This window comes from Pseudopodoces humilis, chromosome 5 (assembly GCF_049639895.1).
Source record: "Pseudopodoces humilis isolate 2021_Gansu_Grassland_sample_001 chromosome 5, ASM4963989v1, whole genome shotgun sequence".
NCBI classification, from domain to species: Eukaryota; Metazoa; Chordata; class Aves; order Passeriformes; family Paridae; genus Pseudopodoces; species Pseudopodoces humilis.
This window is the reverse complement of record NC_142204.1, coordinates 2,987,915-3,009,278: the sequence shown is the minus strand read 5'-3', so window position 1 is coordinate 3,009,278 and position 21,364 is coordinate 2,987,915. Positions and strand designations below refer to the sequence as shown.

The 21,364-nt window shown below is 42.6% G+C and overlaps 1 protein-coding gene across 4 annotated transcripts in view; it reads left to right on the top strand.

Moving 5' to 3' along the window:
- The first annotated feature begins 232 nt into the window (after positions 1 to 232).
- EPS8 (EGFR pathway substrate 8, signaling adaptor) overlaps positions 233 to 21,364 on the top strand; it is a 129,937-nt gene continuing 108,805 nt past the window's right edge. For 2 of the 4 annotated variants that reach the window (XM_014256075.2, XM_005526959.3), the window contains exon 1: positions 1,611 to 1,736. The gene's annotated coding sequence lies outside the window, so the exon portion shown is untranslated. Of the gene's footprint in view, positions 825 to 1,132; positions 1,321 to 1,610; positions 1,737 to 21,364 lie in introns of those variants that run through there. The other 2 variants (XM_014256073.2, XM_088054818.1) reach the window with 2 other exon arrangements.

Below are 21,364 nucleotides of genomic sequence, written 5' to 3'. Positions count from 1 at the left end.
GTCTTGTGGAGGACTTTCAGGACCAGAAAAATAGCAAAGACAGAGCAGGTAGAAGATGCAGCACGACAAGGAGCTCTGCCAGCTCAGAGCCAGGAAGGGGAAGCTGGCTGAAGTGCTTTTCTTTCTCTCTGTCTCCGTTTTTTTCCTTTAAAGCAGGGTTAAGGTGAACTCCTAAGCAATTGTGCCGTGAGGCCCCACCTCTCCCAGCCTGATCTGCAGGCTCGGGTTACTCTCCTGGCTCTCAGGAGCCCGCAGTGAGCTTCTCGCCTGCCTGCTGCCCCTGCCTTCAGCCCGACCCTGGCGAAACAACCCCCCTTGGAGAGCTCAGACCTTATCACAGGAAGATTTGTTGGCAAACACCAGCTCAAGGATGGAATAGCAGCACTCGAGAAGAGATTCAGCAACCAAACTCCTGCAAACAGTAGCTGAGCAATATCATCCTGTCCACTTTCGTTTCAAAATCGGGAAAATCCGTGTCCTCCCTGGAGAAGCCGTCAGGGGCAGGACTCTGGCAGTGATGGCTCTGACTTCACCTGCTTCTGCAAATGAGTCATGGAGTGTTATAAAAAGCAAGGACCTGCCAAGTCTCATTTCTTGGAACTGAGTGGAAATTTCAGCAAGCAGCTGCTCCTTCCTTAGTTTATACTTTTCCTCCGCAGGTTTCTTGGAGAGGGCCTGGAATCACAGAAACTTTGTAGCATAAAGGACCTGTTGCTCCGTTTGGATAACACAGTGGAAAGGGCTGTTTGGTCCGGATATGATTCTGATCTTCCTAAGGGATCTTGGTGAAGCCTGCAAGGAGCCTCGGGAACGTAATTAAACAGGTGTGTAAATCTTTCTGGAATGGCAATTGAATCTGATCAAAAATCGGGAGCAGAACCTCAAAAATCAGCTTAGCTGTCCTATACACCACCTGAATAGAGGTTCTTTTCATATGTCCGATGCTGATTTATGCTTTCTCCCTTTTTATCTGGAGAAATAAGGCACATAAGGCAAAAACTTATTTGAAAGAGAAATCAGTGAAAACAGGTTCTGGTGGAGCTGCTCGGTTTTAGGAGGGGAAGTGGCTCATTATAGCAATAGCGTGAGGACTCCGGCTACCTGCAGGTGTGCCATAGGGACCATTCATTCCCCCGCTCCCAGCGAAAGCCACGTGTAAATTGTCCGAGTTGGGAGGAATGCGGTGCCAGATGGAAACACCATAAACAGCTGGGAGATTTCATCCGGGATTTCAAGACTTTTGTTCTCGTAGAGCAGTCGTTCCAAAGGTGGTTTAGCTGCACCTTCTTCTTCAGGGAAGGATGTTGCTTTGGAGTCGTGGTAGGTTTTGCGTGTGGCCTCGTATTTAAGAATTTATTTTTTTTTTTTTTTTGGTAAGTGCTTACGGCGATGTTAAACTCCCGCGTTTCAGCCCGGCTCCGGCTGGGCTCTCAGCACCTTTGCACGGCGTCAGCTCCCGGGGAGCGGGAGGAGGGAGGCGGCTGCAGAGCCCGCAGAGCTCCGGGCGGCCGCTCCGCCGCTGCGGGAGCTCCGCGCTGCCGGGCCGGGGCCGGGGCTGGGGCTGGGGCCGGGGCCGGGGCCGGGGCGGGGCGGGTGCCCGGCAGAGGGAGCTCGGCTCCGCTCCGCTCGCTGCTCCGCTGCCCGGAGCCCGCCCCGCTCCCGCACTTTGTTGGCGGCTCGGAGCGGAGCCCCGCGGCCACCGCCGGCCCCGGCCCGGGAGGAGGACTCGGGGAAAGGTAAGGGGCTGGCGGGGCGGGATGGGATTTCCTCCTGGCGTCGAGGCCCCCGGGTTGTTCCACGACCCCAGAAGCCGCCCGGACACGGCGGATTGCGGGGCGCTGCCCCGGGCCTGTCCCCGCTCCCGGGGGCGCTGCGCTCGGACAAGGGGGGGCTGAGAAGTCCCTCCCGGGCCCCACGGGGACGGTGGTGGCTGCTGCAGCTCTCCCCCCGCCTGGCTGTACACCCAGTGTGTGTGTCTGTGTGTGTGTGTGTCTCTGTGTGTGTGTGTGTGTGTGTGTGTGTTCCCCTCCTGTCGCTGCGGTACCACCGCACCTGCCCGCACCGCGCCCGCCGCGCTGGGCATCCTCGGCGGAGGCACCATCCGTGCCCCTGCCCTCCCTCCTCCTGCCTCACCTTCTGCCAGCTGACTCGTCTTTCAGACCTCCCCGGGGTATTTTTTCCCCCCGTGGTTCACCTGGCTTTTCCGTCTCTGTTGCCGGTAGCGGGCAAAGAGCAGCTTTGGGGTGGGATAATCCTGTTGGATGCCCGCGGTTGTTTGGTGCTCTCCCCTGGTGTCTTTCGTCTCCCCCGCTGTTCAGCCCTTTCATTCTCTCCGGTAACTTTCCCTGCCGCCTTTGCTCCTTCTGCCCCTCTCATCGCCATCACTCCCTTACGCATTGCCCGAGTGCGAGTGACCTGGGCACACCTTGGAAAACAGGTTCGTGACATTTTGAGGAATAATTTAAGGTGCTCCTGCCCTCCCCCGACCTCAGTAGGGCTTGCATTGTATCCACGAAAAGCGAGATGTTGAGCTTCCACTAAAGTATGGTTTCAAACCAGCGAGTAGCAGGCAATAGAAGAAAGGGTGGAACAGGTTTTTCTTAAGGATGTTGTTTGGGAACCAATCCTCCCACTCAGAAATTGTGCTTTGCCTTGGCTCAGTGAATCTTGTACCCTCCAGAGTGGTGTGACCTTTGGTGGTGGAGTCTGCTTTGTTTACTTGAGGTGAAGTACTGAAGGTAAAAGTATTGCTCCTCTGCATTGTGTCTGCTGAAATATTAACCGAGTGATGGCTCTGGCATGCCTTTGCAGCATAGATCATATTTTAATTACTCTTCTCCATCATCAGAAATGTGGTCCTCCTCCCTTCCTATTGACTGTCTCTCTTCTCGTTTGTGATTGTGCAATGTCTATATGTCAGCTACAAAAGTTGCTTACATGGGAGAACATCAAAATGACCATTTTTGTTGTTAGCAACTGGAAATACTTCATCAGCATTGTGTGGCAGCCTCCTTTCCCTGGAACACCCATGGAAACGCTGCAACCCCTGCCCTCTGAGGAGAAGAAACCTCTCCTGGGCCAGGCTGGCTGTGAGTTGGTGTTTTCCTCCCGGTGAGAGGGCGGTGGGGACTGCAAAGAGCTTGCAGAGTTTCCAAGGTGCAAGGGAGATGCCCTGTATCTCCTCCTGCCTCACAGTTCACGGGGAGTGTGGCATTATTATCATTCAGGTAACGAGATACTGTGCTCAAGGCTCCAGGGGAGCAGGCGCTGGAAATGGAAGTGGCTTTGGACTCGAGTTGTCCAGCTGGCTTGTGCTGTCACACGCTCGTGGAGGTTGTGGTGCTGAGCTGTGCCTTCTCCTAGCTCCAAATGCGTGACCCTGAGCCATTCTGTAGTTCTGAAAGCAGACAAAGCGTCCCATCAGATTTATTTGGAGGGAGGTAACACCCAGTAATGATTAGGTGCTAGTTATATACAGCAGTAATAGAGAGGGCAAGATTAATCTGAAGTTACTTCTGCTGTGAAATGCACAGATGGAAAAAAGTACTGAAGTTTTCCACTTGGTGACAACTAAATTCATGAAATATGGTTGATTTTTTTTTCTTTTTCTGTCCATAGTCCAGCTGTAAATGGCAAATCAGTCACATTAATTACTTCATTTTTTCCCCTGCGGGTGACAGCTTATTAAAATCTAACATCTGAAGTCAAATAATTGAAGCCCCAAGGGTCAAAATAGATTTAAATATATAAGAAGTCTTTGGTTCTGGGCTACTGTGGGGAGATAAGAGAAGTCTTGAAGTCCACATGACAGAGATTGAGCTAATAAAGCACTCGCTAGCTTTGGTTTCAGTGTCCATCACTTGTTGCTCTTGAATTCCTGGTTATAATTCCTCCATCTCTTCTCATACAGCAAATAATTGGTCAATGCACAAGATTTTTTTCAAGGACAGCTTTTGGCTGTGCCAGACAGGAAAAGGAAGCCCTTTGGTCTGTGACCCATCCACTCTCCTCTCTCTGCTGTGGGGCTGCTGGCCAGAAAGAAAAGACATTTCACACCTTGGAGCTGTGCATCGTGCGTGGCCTGATCCTTCTATCTCCATTCAAAGCATATTTTTCAATGTGAAAATTCGGTTTATAAGAGGCCCACTTCTTGTTTTCAGTGCTAGCTCTCTAGTTTTTCCATTATTAAATACTTCAAAGCAGAAGAAACTAGAATCCCTGATTTTGAGGAGGGGCTGTAACTGGTGCCATTTTATCTTATTCATCCAAAACAATGACATTCTGTTTTGTACAGCTTCAAGTCTGATACCTAGGAATTTCAGTTTTCTACCCTGAATTTCAAGTTAGCTGGTGGCTGTCATCTGAACTTTGTTTTGCCATGAACTTCAGCTGTTAGTGCAGTCCTGAGTGACCGTGGAGGAATTTAGGTATAAAGTCATTGAAAGTTTCACATAAGTCAGTGACACTGTTTTGGGTGTGTGTAGAAAACATTTGCAAAACTGTTTATAAAACAGTGCTCTGCAGTCACTGAAATGGAATGTTAAGGCAAGGTGTCTTTTACAGCTGTTGACACTTGGGGAGTCACAGCCTTCTTGGAGAGACCATGATGATGTGGGAAGCAGCAACCTCCACATCTGTTTTGTTTTTTTTTCTTTTTTTTTCCTCCTCCTAATTTTGTGTCATTGACAGTGGGGGATAAAAAAAAGGAATCGCAAATGGAAATGTTGTTAGCATTTGCTTTTTAGGATCTGTTTCATTTTGAGCTGTGGCCGTGAGCCTGCAATGGCTAACACATGCCTTTGAGTGTAACATCAGTTTTAGTAACGTTTTTAGATATTAGCAGACTCAGGGCCTTGAATTGCTACTGGTTGAATGCCTCCAGTCCTTTCTTCCCTTCCCTCTCCATGCCACTGTCTCGGTAATTAAAGTTAGGCATGCTGTGAATCTCCACAGGGTTAAGATCTGACATGGAAATAGCAAATTACAAATTACTGTCTTTGCATTTATTACTTTTGTCTTTTGATGAATAGGCTTCAGCAACCTTGTACATCCTGAACAGACAAAGTTAGCAGATGTCTCTAGCCTCAAAGGTGCAGAGTTAGTATTTTCCATGAGGTTATCCATTTCTGTGGGATTTTCTGTGGTGTAGTTTTCTGATACATGACGGGCGTCTTCATTACTGTGGTGGTGTGACAGGGGATCCTACTTGCCTTTGTTCTTAAAGCCTCATTCATGTTGTCACTTTGGCCAACCACAGAAATGATTTGGTTCTCTATAAAGCTACAGAGGGAAAAAAAAATAGCAAAAAACCCCAGTATAAACACAAAAATGATTAAACCATTCTCCTGGAATACTGTGAAAACGTTGAGTATTACAACAGAATATTTAATAATAATTAATGATTTTAAGAATAGTATCTCTGAGTGAAGGTAGGTGTTATGAATGTCCAGTAACTCAAAAAAGTTTCATACAGATAAAGTGGTTGTTTGGGGTTGTTTGGTCTTTTTATTTTTTTGTTTCATCATTGATTTTATTTTGGTTTAGGTTTTTTGTTTGTTTTCTTTTTCTTTTCACGAATGCATTGGTTTTACATGAGAGAGAGAGGATTTGTCTTTTACTAAGCCAAAATGTTACAATTCATGGATTTTCTGGGTTTTCTAGATTACCCCTGCAGGTAAGGGAACACCTGATTCCTTTCAAGCTTTCCATGGGTGCAGGAGAGCTCTATTCAGCTGAGTTAATTGTGAAACTGCCAGAGCTGGTTCTTGGGGCTGCAGTTTGCTGTAGCTGCTGGATGCTTCAGACTAAATGTACTACAAGAGTTTCTCTTATTGTCTGTAGCTCGGGAATGTTTGTAACTGGAAAATAAAGAAGTGTCTCCTGTCGGATTTGTATTTATTACTTTGGTTTCTGCTCCTGCATGTAAAAGCATTTTTAAAGATCTGACCAAAATCAGGCACTAGGATTGCTGCTTCTATCAGTATCCCCTGTCCTCACCCTCCAGAAATTGTCTCAAGTGCAAAGAGGAGCTGCAAGTCAGGTGTCAGCAGGACCTGTTTGTTGTCCATTAGATAAACCCACACCCACTAGGAAATGGTTTTCAACACCCCCTCCCCAAAACAGCTGTATCAAACTTGCTCTAAAAATCACGAGAAATAAATGAGCTCACGGTTCATTTGCTCTTCAATACTTGCAAATACCTGGTGAGATACAAGATTATCCAAGTTTTGTCAATGTTTTGACTTTAGGTTGACTTTGATGTTGCTGCGTTTTGCTCCCTTAAAGGTCTTAGCAAATTGTCTTTCACCTGAAATGTGAACTTTGGTTGATGAGCACGTTCTTTCATTCTGGGGTGGTTGAGAGGGCTGAATTCATCCCTCTGAATGCTCCTTTCATGAAAACTGAGGACTTTGCTCTTCCTTCTAATGTACTCTTCCTTCTTCCGAGGCCACTGATCTTTTGATCTGTTTCCACAGTGTCTGAGGTGTAGTCTTCTCTAATTCCTGACACAAAGATCTCTTTGTTTCCAGTGTAAAATACAATTTGAAGTAATTAGCCTGAAGAAAGCTTTTTTTTTTCCCCTGCTCCGTAAGGGCTTAGAAAAACATGTTGTTTCTGGGTGTTAGGTATCTGGTTAATGCAGGGATTTGCTGAAGAGTTCAGTGCCTGTGAGAATCCAGTGTGCATCATAAAAATATTTTTGAATGAGCTGTTCTATTACTCAGAGCATGTGAATGTGAGACCTTTGTACAAAGAGTGAGACATTTGTCTTGTACGTTGTTTTATGCACTGAGATACACGGAGAACTCAATGATCTGGCAAGGAAATGGAGTTACAACTTGAGGGGTTTGTGATACCATGTGGCAGTAAAATTTAGCTTGATGATCTTCTGTGCCATTTAAAAAATGGTGTGGAAAAGTCAACCATTTGTACTAAAGTAATTTTCAGCTTTGCACAACATGTCTTGAGAAGGCAGTGAGTGCATTGTACTGCCTTCAGCTGGAGATAAAAATACACATCTGTGTTTCACATTGGGAATTGGGTGGCAGGCTGTGTATTAAATACATGTGATTTCTTCTTTCCCTTCAATCCCATCTCAGACTCGCTTTTCCCAAAGTGGAATTATTTATCCTCTGCTCCGCTTCCAGCGTTATTTATTGCTTTGCAATTCATCCTGTGCTCTCGAAACCCTTAGTGTAATGTTTCATCTTTCTGCTTCCTTCTCCTCATTTGTTCAGGGATAAAGTCTTGTCCAGGGCTGGGAGGTAGAGGATGGGATCTGCTTCTGTTTCAGCAGCAAACTTTGTTAAGGCTAATAAATCTGGGCTAACAGGTAATTAGCCTCCTGGTGCTATCTCACATGGAGAGGGCAGGACAGCGTGAGGAATCTGGACTTTGTGCCTTCGTGTCTCTTAGGTAAGTCACCCCTGGGTGACAAATGTCCTGTCTCTGCCAAGAGACAGACACAGCTGCACTCACCCTGTCCCTTCTGGTGGCTGCTCAAGTGTTGCTGCCTCCAGAGCCTTGCCTTGGGCTTTGGTCTCACCTGGCCCCTGAATTCCTCAGGTTTTCCTTCCTTCTCCACTTGCCTCAGCCATGTTTCTCCACCATCCTCCATATTCTGGTCCATCCTGCTGTTGAGTCTTGATATAACTTGAGTCTCCTGTTGTGTATTTTTTTTTTTTCCTCTTCTCTTTCTTTATTTAACCCCTATTTTCCCTTCCCATTTTGTTTTACATCACTCTTTAATTGCACATGCTGCTCTGTGTTCAGCTTCATGACACTTCTTGCAGCAAAGCTTTTGCACACTCAAACCCCAATTCTTTTTCTCCTTTTCTGTCCTTTATTCCAATGTCTTCTCTAAAACATTTCAGATCCGCTGTTCTCAGAGGGAAATGTTGTAAGTGAAATTATATGGATAGTTAAGTCTTCGTGGGTTAAGTCATGTCTTCCCTATAATTCTGTGTACTTTGTCAAGGCAATAATTTTAAACTCTCATCATGCAGTTCTGGAGCTCAAGACCTTTCTGGGAGGTGTTAGAGTGTGTGTAGGCATTTGTTTTCCCTATGTGAGAGAGGTGTCTAATACACATCAAAAAAGTCTCTTCAATAAATAGTCCTACTGAATATGGATGTAAGATATTCTCAGAAGTGCCTTTGGTACGTGGTAGAACAAGTTCTTTTCTACTTAGAATTTACAGTTTTTCTGAAAAAAAATGATATATATATATGAAAGCTGAATGTTGACATGCAAGTGGCTTAGGGCAGCTGGCAGCAGGGAGCTGTGTCTTCCCAGGGACAGCACTGATTTATTTTTTTGGAGGAGGTGGATGCTCAGTGCATGAGAGTTTATATCCCACTGGACTCTTTGAGTATTTTAAGCTGTCCTTTTATAACTCTGAAAGTTATTGTCCAGACATCTCCATTCCCTTTTTAAAAAATAATCTAAAAAAATCTCGATTTTGGAAAACAGCTGTTCTCAGTTTTCTTATTTATAAACAAAAAAATGTATCTGACTCTCAGGAGTTTTGTGAGGCTTAATTATAAATATTTATACAGGTTTTTGAAGATATAAAGCAGCATATAAATGCTAAGTAGTGTTATTATTACCACCAGCTGCTTTGTTGTAATTGAAGTAATAAAAGTTCCAGAGCCAGTGGTTGTACTGCTGTTGCCTAAATACAGTTTTTGTGAACTCGACAGACATTGAGGATGGTGGCAAAGTGATGGTGTAGACCATACTGAAATACAGTGTGTGGGACAGCTATGAAATCTTTGTGAAGGACTTAAAAAAAAATTAATTAATTATAATAAAAAAAGGAAAAGTTCATAACTGGAAAAGAATAAACCCTCTTCTGCAGCATGCCAGTGTTCAGAGGTCCCAGGACTAACTGGGGGCTGTCTGTGCTCTGCAGTGTCTCCCAGATTAGGAATGAGCTGGCAGCATTTGCTTTTGTGACTCTGGCATATAAAAGAAGGAGGATCTTTTAGAGGTGATTGATAATTGGTAGTGTAGGAAAAGTAACATGGTATAAATCACAATTGGCCTTTACCATTTATTTTTTTTTAAGGTCTACTTTTGTAAAACCTTCATGACTTAAAGCTGAGCTATTTTTATTAATGTTCTTGTGCTTATCTCACATAACCAGCTTGTTAAAAGCGGATATGAACACTTTTTAAGCCTCTGGCTTATAAATTGTGAGAAAGAGAAAAGAAGATTGATTCCAACAGGCTGGAAGGTAGATTCATTTCTCTTCTAGTTAGCAAAATGAGAGAGGGGGAAGAATTAAATTGTAGACTTAGTGAGCCAATCAGTTTCAGCCAGGTTGCAAATCATTAGATTTAGCTCTAATGTACAATTTCATTGTAAAAGTCTAACTTAAAAGAAAATAAATTCAGGGGAATTTTGTTTTGCTAAATTGATGATAATATCTCTAAGTTATTTTTTGCCTGAAGTAATAAGACTGTGGAAAAAATAAAGTAATAACAAAGGAGCAGTGAGGGGGAACAATTATTTTGCAAACATCTCCTGAGGTTCAGAGGGGGTTACTTGGTCGCATTAAAAGAAGAATATTGTGCTGCTTGAATGTTGGAGAGGATTGATAAAAACTGGTTTGAAGAAAACATCTCTGTTCTCTTTACTGTAAACATTTGAGATAAGATGGAAAAGTTTGGAAGAATCCAGCATCTTCTGCGAGTTCTTTCAGCATTCTTAATTGTTTTTTATGAGATCTTGGTTTGGACATTGGCAGATATTTCTGGTGGGTTCTAGGGGGGGGTCCTAATTTATTATGTTGGTCTGTCAAACTTCCTTTTGCAAGTAATCTGTTTCTAATCATATTTTAATATTTAGTAAAATGCTGGTTTTATTTGTAAGGGATGTTTCCTAGCAGCTTCTGGATCAGTTCTACTTATGAAGACCTGAGTTAGCTAAGGCTCTAGAGAGATCACACAAATCTGGATCATGATTTCACAGTGGCTGTACTGTAAGGACTTGGAAAACAAGAGAGGATGCAAAGCAGGGAACATACTCAGTCCTTTATGATTATAGGTAAGAAAATTTTCAGACAACTTTGAACGTTATTAAACATCAAGAAGAAAAGTCCCCAGCCCTTTTTCCATTTTATATTTTTTCAGTTTTAGGCAAATCTTACTTTAAAAACTACTTTAAAATGTACAACCACAAAGTTGTTCTGCATAGAAATGGAAGCACTTTAAAAGCACAGAGCAATATAGCCCTGAGGCACGTATGGAGACAACCCAAATGCTGAGTGGTAGGTTCAGAAAAGGTTACTGCTCCAAATATTTTCAGTAGCCAAGTGGAAGACAATTCATAGCATTGTATTAGAGCTGTTCTCTCTTTGTGTGAGGCTGGTGACACCTCATTGTGAATAAAAGTCTGGGGGTTTTTGACAGCCGTGGGAAAGAGCAACTATTTTATGCTCACTCTACACAGTGATGGAACAATTAGATGGAATTTCATTTTTCTGTTGCCCCAGACTGTAACATGGAGCAGTATAACTATCTTTTGAAGTACAAAAAAGATCTGCCTCGGGGGCTATCGTTTTAAAGCATCATAAGAAATGCTGATTGAATCAGGTCTGCTCCTTGCACATTTTAAGTGCAAGGAAATGTGTGTTGAGACCTTGCTAATCCTTCATTTGCACAAAGTCTTTGGCTTGTTCCCTGACTGTCAAGGAATTAATGGTGTGCTTCAACGAGATCCTGCATTACAAGGCTGTAATTATTTTCATAAGAGATTCTGCACTGCATTTGGTGGTGCTTTATGAATTATCATAATAAATAGAATGAAATTGCTGTTGTCAAAACATATGAGCAGAGTAATCTGATTCCCATTGTTCGTGTACTCGGTGGCTCATGGAATTAAGTGATACCCAATGGACTTGCAGGCAGTTCATGCAGCTTGGTGAGGTTTGCTGGGTTGGGTTGTGCTTGTGGCAATTTGAACAGGGCAAGGAACAATTCCAGTGATCCAGAAACAGGCTCCTGTTGCATGGGACACCGTGGCTTTTGTGCCTCTCGGTGCGGATGGAGATCCTTGCTGTTGTGGCTTTGCCCAAACCTGGGTATGGTTCTGCACCACAGACACCTCCTGTTTCCATTCTGTGGAAATCTGCACCCAGCTGAAGCAGGCTGTACAGAAGATAGCATCTATCACTTGGAGAGAGTCAGTAATATTCCATTTTGGAATATCTACCCAGCATTTTCCCTTTGGTTTGTTACAAATCTTCCCATGGTTGTAGTCCCTCCAGATCCTACCCAGTGACTGGAGGTTTGTTGTACCAGGCACTCAATTTCAGGGGAATGTTATTATTTAAACATTGTGTCTATTTTTAAGTCAGGTGATCTATAAAACCAGTTTAAAACCGCAAGAGATCATTGCATCATCTAGTTTGACCTCCAGAGTGTACGAAGGAGTAGAGTTTCTGCCCTTCTATTTCTGGTAGAAAAATATTAATCAAGTTTCCTTGGCTTTCCTCTCAGAGGAAGATAGACACAGTAATTTAAACTACCTGCCCCTGGCAAACACTGGCATTTTTCACTAAGTACATTAGTGCATTTTTAGTGGTTCTTTGTGTGTAAATCATGTGAATGCCAGAACGTGGTGCAACTCTCTAGATGCTGCTGTTTGTGTGTGTATGTATATATATAAATCTCTATATATTTTGGCACAAAACAGATGCAATCCATGTTTCTTCCTCTAGATACACACCTTTTCCCCAAAAGCTTCATAGGCTAAAAGCAGGTGATCCTGCTTCTATCCTTCATGCTTCACTAGATAAATTCTGTAAACTCACTTTCTGAACCACTGTGCACTTGTCTGTGTAATCGTTTTTTGCTCACTTGGCAGACTGAGGCACTTGTTTGCACTGCAGTTTTTAAGAGTTAAAGGCCATGTTAGCCTGTGTGGGGAATCCATGGGAGTTTTGGGGAGGTCCTTTTATGGGTTCACTTTGATTTTTGGGAAATTTGTGGCCTCCCTGTTTCCTAGAGCATGCGACTGGTGTTGTACTCTGGGATGTCCAGACACATGCTGTGCTACTATTGCCAGGAATGGCAGCAGTAACATTTTCTTTTCAGTATTGTCACATCTTCCTCATGGCTTCTATCAAACAACATTTATGTTGATGTCACTACAGGCAATTTAGCAAATTGAGTCCAAAAATTGGGTTTCTGTGGGAATGTGGCACAAGCAATGCAAGTCCTCGGTTTTAAAACCTTCCTTATAGAGCTTTAGTGCAGTTGCTCCTTTAGGATGTAAAGAAAAATGTGTGGTAATTTTGCAGATGACCTTGCTCTTTATGCTCCCCTTGCATGGGACTCTTGCTTCCAGTAATGAGGAAATGTTCCGAGGCGGCGTTCTTGCCGCGATGACATAAAATAACAGAGACTTCCAGTTATTCCCCTGTTCTTGCCCTGTAACAGAACTCTGCCTTCAGGGACCAACTGACCTTAAAAATGATGCATATCTGAAGCCTGGGGTCATTTTAGTTGTACAGAATTTATTTTTTAATTTTTTTTTTTAATAGGCATTGGGCTGGTGATACTGCACTCGCTGATTAGAAACAGTATGTAATTAGTATTCTTGATCCAAGTGTGCACTCTCCACTCTGGACACACATTTCCCCTAGAGCTCCTGGAAAATCCACTCAGTTGTTGCTCTGCCAGAAAGAAAAAAGCAGGAAGACTAACCAACAATTGCCTAAAATTTACGAGTCTGAAGGTGTTTTTCAGCCCTGGGATAAAGATTGGTAGTGATGTCCATGAGTTGTTCAGCTGTGGGTTGAGAGGGTTTCTGCAGCATCAGAACCTTGATCTCTAAGTATTTGTTTGTTCCCCTGATATTAATAGAACAAATTGTCTGTCTCCCTGTTTAATGATTTTGAGGTTGGGGCTCAAAAATCTCAAATTAAAAAAAACAACAACCCACGACAAAAAAAAACCTCAGAACCAACCCCAAGATAATTTGTGTGCTTGTTTTGTTGAAGGAAACGTAGATCATTTGGAAATAATTTAAAAGAATTTGTCACCATTCTTGCTATTTTTTTCTGTCCTCATCTTGCTGTGAGACACATCTTTTTTTTGAAGAGTGTACTATTTTAAACAGGCATTATGTTTTCATGAAAACTCTGCTGGGCAATGCCTAACTCCAGACAGAAAAGCAAATAAACTAAGAAAAATCCTCTGTTTATCTGAGATGAGAGGACTTTTTAAGAGGAGGAGAGAGGATCTAAACCAACTTAATGGTCTCTTTTGTCTCTCTTTATGTCCCTTAATGTTCTTTTGCAGTTTTCAGGAATGACATTATCTCATTGGTATGTCACTGGGGTAGTACTACAAAGAAATCTCAAAAATACTCCTGTCTTTAGACTGTACAGTGAAGAAGCAGAAAGTGCTGCAATACACTGATGTAGGCTGATTCTGATTTTACTCTGCAGATTTCAGAGGAGAGGGGGAAATTCAGAATTGATGTGAGTGTTTAATGATTGGTAACATCTTTTGGATGTTTCCTGCACCTCAGTGAAGCAGACCTGAGCACTTACATCTTTCTTTTGAGGTTGTTAATTTTACATATAGAGATCTCTTGTGTGCAAGGTTGGCTATTTGGGATTCCTAATTAATTGAATTTGACAGCTCATCCTTAGTTTTACTACTTGGTATTGCCTCAAATAAAGCTAAGCAAGCTTACTGTAAACTTGCCTGAGCTCTTCTCTGTTGAAATCTGTCACAATTTCCTGTCACTTGCAAGGCTGTTGAGAGAGCTGTCACACAACTGAGTGCTGGAATTGTAGAGGTGGGTGTATCAGCAGTGCTGAGTGGAGATGGAGAAGTGGGGGCTGTGGACTGGGAAATGAGCAGGATGGTGTTGTGTGGGGCTCATTTCACTAAAATCCTCAGGAGCAGACTGTTGAGAGCTAGAATAGCTGCCAGGGTTCCTGCCCATGAGGTTCTTCAGTTTGTTTTCACTCCATTCTTCAGCTAGACTTACCCCCCTGTAAGGGCTAACAGCTAAATGGGAAATAAAATTAACATCTAATTTTCTTCCTTGTGACCCCTGTGTTTTTCATGGCATCCACTGTATGGATGGAGGGCTTGTTTCCATATATTTTTACAGTCTCCAGATCTTTTGTGCTGGCTGCAGACCTCATTGCCAGGTCCTGGACAGTGGAAGCCAAAAACCCCAATAAACCCTGATAATTCAATCCCCAGTGGCGATACCTGGTGAGCCTATGCCAGTGGTACCAAACAGAGGTTTGGAGTGGGGAATATCAGTGCTGCCACTCAGGAAATCAGAGCTTGTAGCTTTTATCCTTCTTTTGCAAAGCCCTGGGATTCTTCTTTTATCTTGGTTCAGTCTGCAAAGTCTTGTGAAAACAATAAACTGGCTCACCTCCAGTACTGTGATTTTATCTTCAATTAATAACAAGTTGTCTTTTCTCACAAAGTGCTTTTCTTTGAAACAAAATTTGCTTCATCTTCTTGAGGATTCTACCATGTTAGCTAACACACTAAATATGGTGGATTTTTTTTTTCTTCTAATAATCCTTGTGCTATCAGGACCTTTGATTTGCCTGGATTTTAGGGAGTCATTTAAAAAAAGAGGTCTGTTTTGGCAATTTGACTGTGATACTCCCTCTCAAATGAGTTACCATTTTGAGAGTGACATCTGAGTCTGCCTGTGTTTCTGCATGACTGGAAGCTGTCACTACTCATTGAAACTTATTAGTGCTGGAAATGGATATGCTGCTTCATCTGCCGGGGAATGAAACATGAGGCACCAGCATCCCAATTTCAATGTTGTTCCCCTGAGGAAAAGAAAAGGTGATTGGAGTGAGGAGAGCTTGGACAGTGAGGGGTGAGAGCTGTCTTGAAGCTCAAAGAGGCTTTGGGAGCTTTGCCTACAGGCTGCTAAAAGCAGATTGTGGCACATTTTTTGATGATTCAAGAAAATCCTGTGCTTTACGATCAAAGTTTAATAGGAGCATACAATGCTTTAGCTGAAGATTATACTGCAGAAGACACTAAATATTTCTTTCAGAGGAACCAAAGTTGGGAATCCTCATTTTGGGGAATGAGCAGTTGAGAAATTAGACTTTTAAGAGGGCAGGTGCAAAGTTTGACTCAAGGCTGAGCTTCTGTAACATCTCTTGAGTCCACACATACACCACTGAAGGTATGCAAAATGATTCCTAAAAATACAGCCCTGGGGAGTGAAGGCCATGACCCTCCATCTATCTTTAAAGGACCTGAAGCCTTCAGGACATGTGAGCACTGCTGACACATTGTCACTTTTCTCATCTGAAAGGGCTGGGAGCCAAAAGAGCAGAAATACAAAATGTGAGTGACTCCAGCTCTCAACACATCACTGATGTTTCACAGGTCGTGGGTATATTGTGATTTCTTCATTGTTTTTTCACTTTACTCTATCTAATATTTCCAGTACAGAGATTTCCCCCTACCTCTTTTCCCCTTTCCATGCCTAAACACAAGCCCAGAGCTTGATAGGAGTCTTTGATTGACAGTGCCTTCACCATTTGACACTGGTGCTGTGCTAAAATGTACAACTGGCATTTCAGAGACTGCAAAACTCACCTGACAAAGTGTGATTTTCAATTTTTTCTTTTTTTTTTCAACTCTCCCTTCCTCTCAGTGAGTTGTAGATGTGTCTTGGTTCTGGTCTGTCACGTTGTTGTGTCACTGGTTAATATTCTGCAACCTGTAGAGCACTGAAATTGAGACACCCTGAAATTCATACATAGAATTGAACCAGCATAGTTATAAATTAATCTCAATTAAGATTTTTTTCTTAAAGAGAGTTCAGTCTGAAGCTGACAAAGAGTGCAAAAGTGACCTTCAAGGTGATGGGAATTGTTAGTACAGACCAGATTTTACTAATGGATTTGTGACTTCCATACTGCCTCTGAATAACCCATTTATTTCTCTGGAACAAACTAAGGGTTTTTGCTCTTTGCCTAAAGACCAGCATTTTTAAAGCAAACTTACAGTTCTCTCAACCTCCCATGCAACAATTTGGAGTCTTTTCCTTGACAGATAATAATATTGTGAGGAAAAGGAAGTTTTGCAACTTCCTGAAGAAAAAAGTGTTGCTAAGATTCCTTGAAAAAAAAAATATTAAAAACATGACAAAATATTCAATGAGTCATAATTTACAGGAACATCAGTTTTCTTTGATGGTAACAAGATATAATTTTTTTCCCTTTATCCCTAAGAAAGGTAAATTTTTTGCCAGCTTTTTTGCTGGTGTTACACTTCAGTATTGCAATCATATTTCAAGGAATAGTATCCAATTTCATCCATCAGTAAAATGAGGATGCTTCTGAATTATTAATACAAACTCTGCACATCAGGTTTGAACATTGAATAAAAGGAAATGAGGAATCAATTGAATAAAACAATGAAGTTTCTAAAAGACATGGCAAAAATAATGCTTTTTATGTCTCACTGGACATTTGCAGAAATGCTTAGAGAGGAAAGCCATTCCTGTTGTAATAATTAGTGTTTGTGCAAGAGAATGCTGCCTCAATTAACAAAACTGATTTCTATAGCGCAGTGGTGAGACTGGCTCAGACTAAAACTGAAATGTTCTCTACTAAAGTACTAATGCTAATTAGTAAATGAAAGATCCCTTCCAAGTAAAGTCACGTTTCCTGTATGAACTAATGACCCAAATTTAAAGAAGGCTCTTACCCGATCAGCCTTTGAGGGATTGCACCAGGCATTACAGTTTTACAACTCTTATGCTAAATAACATTTCTGAAGGCTGTGATTTCACATAATGAAGGCGTGCTGAACATCCAGGTTTAAGCTCATGGGGACTTGTTCTCCTTGATGACTTTTTTTCCCTCAGATCTCATTGTGTTCTTGCTTCTGGATGTCTGTTGTGCATGAGGTTTTCTCTTGACTTCCTAGAGAAAAATACTGGGTTTGTGATTCTCAGTGAAATATTTTTACTTACTTTTTTTGGTTTTTTTTCAGGTATTTAAAATAGCAATGTATCAATAGTGGTCTCTGTCCATGTCTGGAGCATCAGAATTCTGGTTTGTCCTGGACCTTGAAAGTTGCTATGGTAACTGAACATCCCACCTGGGACTTGAGTTAGGTGTGCACACTTCATTTAACTTCCTAGCCTTCCTCTGCAAATCTCTCTTAGGTCTGTGAAGTCCATTGAAACTTCATCTCTGGTGTTCTATGGAAAAGGAATCCCATCTCCTGTGTCTGCCTCCCTTTGCTGCAGCCTGACTGTGATTTCCTCCTCACTCTGTGTTGAGTGAGGAGCTGAAGATGCTCTCCTGGACCTTCCTACCTGCTGGTGGGCACTGCTGGAGGCTCTGGTCCAAGCTGTTGTCTCCATCAGTGCCCTGGCTGTGGGAAAGGGACACTTCAGGAGCTGAGCATGACACATGGACACCCAGCAGAGTCCGTGCAGGGGCTGCTGCTCTCTGCACCGCTGGCATTGGGCTCCTGGAAATCACTTTCTCTTACCCAAAAGCAGCTGGCATTGGGCTCCTGGAAATCACTTTCTCTTACCCAAAAGCCTGGGCATTGTTTCCTTCTGAAGCACCACACAGGTAAGAGCTGACCTTCTGAGCCATGGGTGCTCTGGGGGCTGGACCTTGTCCAGGGCAGCTCAAATACCCCTTTTCATCACCCCCTTCCTAATGACATAACAGGAGCTCCATATGGACTTAAAGGAAAGAAGGAAATCTCCATGGGGATGAAATGTAAGGAGCCATTGTGTAAATATGTTTTATATTATATAGTGGGAATTGTACCCTCCTCTTTGATTTTTATGCTTTTTTTCCTGCCAAACTCTAATCCAAAGAGATTTTTTTAGGAAGCCAGCATCTCCCACACACAAGACTTCTCTCTTTTTCCTTCCCTCTTATTTTGGGTGATGTTTTACCACTCATTCTGTAGTAGGACAGTGAGCCAACCCTGTTGGTGCCCCCACGCACTCTCTGGAGCCGAGCACAGGCTGAGTGCCTCCCTGAGCTTGCAGCTGGATTGAATCATGTTTGGGTTTCTTTTCAATCTGGCTGAAGGGTTTAGCACCATCTGTGAGCTGTTTGTAGACAGCAGCGTGTTCTGGAGTGCATTTGGGTGGGAGGGGTGGCACCCCCTTGTTTTGGTGTACTTTGCATGTGTGGTTGAGATGTGCTTGGTCTGACTGCCAAAAAGTCTTCAAAGGGTCTTTCTCACCACAGTCAAGTCCTGCTAGCTTGCTACATTCAACTTTTGTAGGCTTTTTGGTACTTTTGGTACCTTTTTTTTTGTTACTCACTTCCAGCTGTTGGCTTCTTGTTGCCCACTTGTCATCATCAGTTGGTTTGTGGCACTGAGTGATGGCTCTGGTGCCTTTGGGGTAAAAAATAAAGATGGATTTCTTCTTTGGGCCCTGCTCATGGTGGTGTTTCCTTGACTTTTTGATAAGTAGAAGTCAGTTTTCCTGATTCAGGAGGAAGAAAACTCCATATCTACCATTTGCCAGGATATTGTGAGGTGGGGGGGGTTCTTCCTCCCTCTCTAAGAAGCACAGGAGGAAATTTAGTTCTCAACTCATCCTGCCAATTCTTCTTTGCCCTTGAAGAATATTCCTCTATAGATTTTGTGGGTTATTTTTGGTCTGGTTTGTTGTGGGTTTGGTGGGGTTTTTTTGAGCCAGTTTTGGTAAACAAGTTGAATTTGCTGAAGGCTACAGATACAAAGAAATTTAGGGGTGGTGACCTGAACCTTTATGCTGAGACATTTTTGCAGAGCAGCTCTGTTACCAGCTTGCAAGCCCTAGGTAATTTATTTCCCCTGTAAATCCTGCCTGAAGAGGAGGCAAGTGTAAAGCATTTTAAAAAACAAAGCTTGTTGACAACTTTCTGCCTTTCCTGGAGGTGGAGGAGAAAGCTTTTATGCATGACCACAGTTCTTTCTTTTTTTCTTCTCTTTTGTGCTGTTTGATACCTGGGAGTGGGGTGATATTATTACACAGTTATAATTAGAAATCTGTTGTTGATGCTTTGCATCTCAGCCTTGACTGGAATGCAAATAACCACCCAGTTTGGTAGAACAGGTATAATTTATTCCCCCAGGACACTGACGGAGGGGAACTGTGCAAGGCCACAGATTTTTGCCTTCCCTCGTGCAAGTTCAGTGGGAAATATTTGCCCAAACTCCTTCCTTGCCCTGCTGTTTTGCTTAAGCTGGAACAGAATGCAGTGAAATGTGTGGAAAAATAAGTACAGACACTTTGATATCCATCTTTTCAGGCTGGGCTAACCAGAGAGCTCCTGCCTCTGCTGCTGTGTCCCAGTGGGACACTGGGAAGTGCTCAGCTGGGGCAAAAAGTTCTCCTTTAGGTTGTGACAGGAGGAATGTAATTTTTAATGTAAATGTAATTTTTAACACTGGTTTTGCCAGGAAATTCACTGTGAAAATAGTACTGGAAGCTGTCAAATTGCAAAGGATTTGCAGATTTCTGAAAAAAACCAAAAACCCAATATGCCAAGCTAAAGTTAGGGTTTTAGGAACTGAAGCATTGATACATGGGGAAATAATTATTTTTTTTGCCTGGCTAGAGGATGCTGTCATATCACACTGTCAAGAAGAATGGACGTGCAACCTGGATAACACATAATCATGTCTCACTGGAACTTAAAGATATGATTTACAGGACTGACAGGCTCTTTGTGGTATCAGCATTGAGTGGTTGCAGTGCAAAGCAAAATGCACTTCAAGTACCTAGAGAAGAATTAGGCTGAAAAATATGTCATGTTTTTAATTCTGTGGATTGTTATGTCTCTGAGTAAGCCTTGTATGCAAAACATTTTTACTTCTCTCAGGAACAGTAAACACAATATTCTCATTTTCCTGTTACTGCAGCATTTTTGCTGTTTGGTAATAGGTATTTCTTTTTCCAATCCATCTGTGCCCATGGTATTTGGTTTTGCCCACTGCATGCAGCTTTCTTTTTTTGGCAGTTTCATGAAAATCTGTAGCATTCTGGGGACAAAGCTTTGCCACAGTATTGCAACTCACTGCAGGAGGAGGTGTTTAAATTCCCAGCTTCATGTTGGCAGCACTGTGGTGACTTTCTCTCTTGGTCCCTTCTGCAGCCATCCCATGATTGCCAGTATCAGTATAAATAATAAGTGGCTAAAAAAATAGGAACCAAGTGACTTTAACTCCCCTTTCTATAAATACAGCATCTTCCTGCCTCATTTTCCCAGGGGAATTTGTTCCAATGTTGTTTGTTCTCCAGACTGGGGGGAGTGTTTTAATCTCCTTTTCACAAGGGTATATCAGGGAGATCTTGTGAAGTCTGGCCCAGCATCACTACTAAGCAAATATTTACTGAGTTAATTTATGGATGCTGTAGATGATAAAACTTAGAGCTGCTATAAATCCACATTGTGATACTGGCTTTTCACAGGTATTAAGGAGAATGTTATATGCTTTTGCTATGTCTTTTTCTTTTTTTCCTCCTGCTAGCAAGTTTTAGGTGTAGGTCAAGAAGAATTTTGGATTCTGGGGCAATGTCCTGTGTGTACAAACCCCCAGTAGACAAGTGATGGGGGCCCAGGCTGCTATCGACACTGCCTGCAGAAGAAGGAACCCCAGCCCAAATAAAAAGATGATAAAGAGAAATAAAACCTCTAGGACACATGCTCTAAAAAGGTGGACCCATAGTGTAGCCACGCAAAATACTTCTTAGAAAATTTTAAATATGCATTAAACCCCCTACAACAGAATAAGATAAAAAAAGTGTTCCAAAGATACCAAGTGTGCTCTGAACAGTGCACCAAGGCACCTGGCTGTTATTCTTTATTTTCTGTCTCTTATTGTCTTTATTAAACCTTTTAAAATTTAACAGGAGAGTGAACCTCGTTTTCCACAGAGCTGCTACAGACAAATTTTTGCATTGTAGGTGGGATTTTTCCTCTCTCAGGGAAGGGCTGCCTCAGTCTCGAGCAGAAGGTGACGGGCACAAACTGAATTCTTTACCTTTCTCCTGCAGCTGTACTCGAAGCCATCCTCCATCTACATTAATTTCCTACAAGGAAAGACTTAGAACTTGGAGATCCTGGCCCAGGAGTGTCCTTCTTCTGGAGAAACATAACAAATTGGCGCAGAGCCTTGCCATGTCATGGTTCATTGAGGTCCTGAGGCAATATTTAGTGTACCAGAATAAGCAGTGCTCCAGTTAACACAGTCATCTCTCATGCAGAGAGATGCATTTCTGCCTTTCAAGACAAAGAACCTTTTCACTATATGTCCAGCTATTATTCTGTTAGTTCTTCGTGGGGACTTACCACATCTCTGTTTTCCTTTGG